Source organism: Phocoena phocoena, chromosome 2 (genome assembly GCF_963924675.1).
Source record: "Phocoena phocoena chromosome 2, mPhoPho1.1, whole genome shotgun sequence".
Lineage (NCBI taxonomy): Eukaryota > Metazoa > Chordata > Mammalia > Artiodactyla > Phocoenidae > Phocoena > Phocoena phocoena.
Window position 1 is genome coordinate 111,936,389 of NC_089220.1, and position 3,392 is coordinate 111,939,780.

Here is a 3,392-nt window from a genome sequence, read left to right on the forward strand (position 1 = left end):
AACAGATGGATAGAACCCTAGGACAAATGGTGAAAGCGAAGCTATACAGATGAAATCTTACACAGATGCATATACATACACACTCACAAAAAGAGGAAAAAGGGATAAAATAATAAATCTTGCTGTCAAAGTCCACCTCCTCAATTTGGGATGATTCGTTGTCTATTCAGGTATTCCACAGATGCAGGGTACATCAAGTTGATTGTGGAGATTTAATCTGCTGCTCCTGAGGCTGTTGGAAGAGATTTCCCTTTCTCTTCTTTGCACAGCTCCTGCGGCTCAGCTTTGGATTTGGCCCAACCTCTGCGTGTAGGTCGCCGGAGGGCATCTGTTCTTCTCTCAGACAGGACGGGGTTAAAGGAGCCACTGATTCTGGGGCTCTGGCTCACTCAGGCCGGGGGGAGGGAGGGGCACGATGTGGGGCGAGCACCAGCCTGAGGCGCACCATGCATTCTCCAGGGGAAGTTGTCCCTGGATCCCGGGACCCTGGTAGTTGCGGGCTGCACAGGCTCCCAGGAGGGGAGGTGTGGACAGTGACCTGTGCTCGCACACAGGCTTCTTGGTGGCCGCAGCAGCAGCCTTAGCGTCTCATGCCCGTCTCTGGGGTCCGTGCTGTTAGCCGCGGCTCGCGCCCGTCTCCGGAGCTCCTTTAAGCAGTGCTCTTAATCCCTTCTCCTTGTGCACCAAGAAACAAAGAGGGAAGAAAAAGTCTCTTGCCTCTTTGGCAGGTCCAGACTTTTCCCCGGAGTCCGTCCGGCTAGCTGTGGCGCACTAACCCCCTTCAGGCTGTGTTCACACAGCCAACCCCAGTCCTCTCCCTGCGCTCCGACCGAAGCCGGAGCCTCAGCTCCCAGCCCCGCCCACGCCAGCGGGTCAGCAGACAAGCCTCTCGGGCTGGTGAGTACTGGTCAGCTCCGATCCTCTGTGCAGGAATCTCTCTGCTTTGCCCTCTGCACCCCTGTTGCTGTGCTCTCCTCCGTGGCTCTGAAGCTCCCAGCCTCCGCCACCCACAGTCTCCGCCCGCGAAGGGGCTCCTAGTGTGTGGAAACCTTTCCTCCTTCACAGCTCCCTCCCACTGGTGCGGGTCCCATCCCTATTCTTTTGTCTCTGCTTATTCTTTTTTCTTTTGCCCTACCCAGGTACGTGGGGAGTTTCTTGCCTTTTGGGAGGTCTGAGGTCTTCTGCCAGTGTTCAGTACGTGTTCTGTAGGAGATGTTCCAAGTGTACATGTATTTCTGATGTATCTGTGGGGAGGAAGGTGATCTCTGTGTCTTACTCTTCCGCCATCTTCCCCCTTTGCCTTGTTTTTTGTTTAAATTTTTTTGGTTGTGCCTCGTGGCATGTGGGATCTTAGTTCCCTGAGCAGGAATCAAACTCACACACCCTGCAGTGGAAGTGCACAGTCTTAACCAATGGACTACCAGGTAAGTCCCAGGAATAAATTTAATCAAGGAAGTGAAAGATATGTACAACAAAAATTATAAGACTGCTGAAAGAAAGCAAAGAAGACATAACAAATAGAAAAATATCTGTGCTCATGGATGAGAATATCACTAAAATGTCTATAATATTCAAGACCATCTATAGATTCAATGCAATCCCCATCAAAATATCAACAGTATTCTTCACAGAAATAGAAAAAAAATCCTAAAATTTGTATGGAACCACAAAAGACCGCAAATAGCCAAAGTAATCCTGAAGAAAAAGAACAAACCTGGAGGTATCACACACTTCCTGATTTCAAACTGTACTACAAAGCTACAGTAATAAAAACAGTATGGTACTGGCACAAAAATAGACACATAGACCAAGAACAGAATAAAGAGCCCAGAATTAACCCCAGCCTATATGGTCAACTAATATTCAACAAGGGAGCCAAGAGCACCCAAAGTGGAGAAGACAGTTTCTTCAACAAATGGTGCTAGGAAACTGGATTAACATATGTCTAGCAATGAAATTAAACCCATACCTTACACCACTCACAAAAATTAACTCAAAATGTATCACAAATTCAAACATAAGATCTTATACTATAAAACTCCTAGAATGAAACATAGGGAAGAAGTTTCTCAACACTGGTTTTGGCATTGATTTTTTTGGATATGACAACAAAAGTACAAACAACAAAAGCAAAAATCAACAATCAACAAATGTGAGTACATCAAGCTTAAAAGCGTTTGCACAGTAAAGTACAATTAACAAAATGAAAAGGCAACCTACAAAATGAGAGAAAATTTTTACAAACTATGTATCAGATAAAGGGTTAATATCCAAAACATATTTTAAAAACTCATACAACTCAATATCAGAAAAACAAACAAAAAACCCCAATCTGATTAAAAAGTGAGAAGAACAGACATTTTTTTTCAAAGAATACTTTCAACTGGTCAATGGGTTCATGAAAAGATGCTCAATATCACTAATCATCAGGGAAATGTGAATTAAAATCACAGTGAGCTATCACCTCATGCCTATTAAGAATGACAATCATCAAGAAGACAAGAGATAACAAGTGCTGGCAAGGATGTGAAGAAAAGGGAACCCTTACGCACTGTCAGTGGGAATGTAAATGGTGCAGGCACTATGGAAAACAGTATGAAGGTTCCTCAAAAAATTAAAAGTAGAACCCCCATATGATCCAGACATCAAAGATAAATAATACACAAGTACTTCTAGGTATCTAACTGAAGACAACGAAAATGCTACCTTGAAAAGATATCTACACCTCCATGTTCACTGCAGCATTATTTACAATAGCCAAGATATGGAAACAACCTAAGTGTCCACCAACGAATGAATGGACAAAGAAAATGTGTTATGTATAATAACAATGGAATATTACTCAACTATGAAAAGGAATAAAATCTTGCCACTTGAGACAACATGGATAAACCCTGAGCATATTTTGCTAAGCGAGATAAGTTAGACAAGTACTGTCTAATATCACTTATATGTGGAATTTTAAAAAGCCAAACTTGTAAAACTTGAGAGTAATATGGTGGTTACGGAGGACAGGAAAGATGTTAAGTTTACCTGCAACAAGTATAAATAAGCCCTAGAAATATAATGCACAGTACACTGAATATAGACAACAATACTGTATTATAAACATCAAACCTCCTAAGAGACTAGAACTTGATTATTCCAACTAGTAAAAAGAAAGAATAATTATGAAATGTGATACAGATGCTAAGTATTGCTACAATGGCAATATTATAATATATGAATGATCTAACTATACATTATAAGGTGTTGAACGTCTTAAAATTACACAATGTTATATGTCAAATATATTTCAATAAAAAATGAAAAGTAGATTTTTGCAATTGTAAAAAAAAAAGAAAGCACTAGATAATATAAAATAATTTGCCACTGAATTCACAAATTCAACG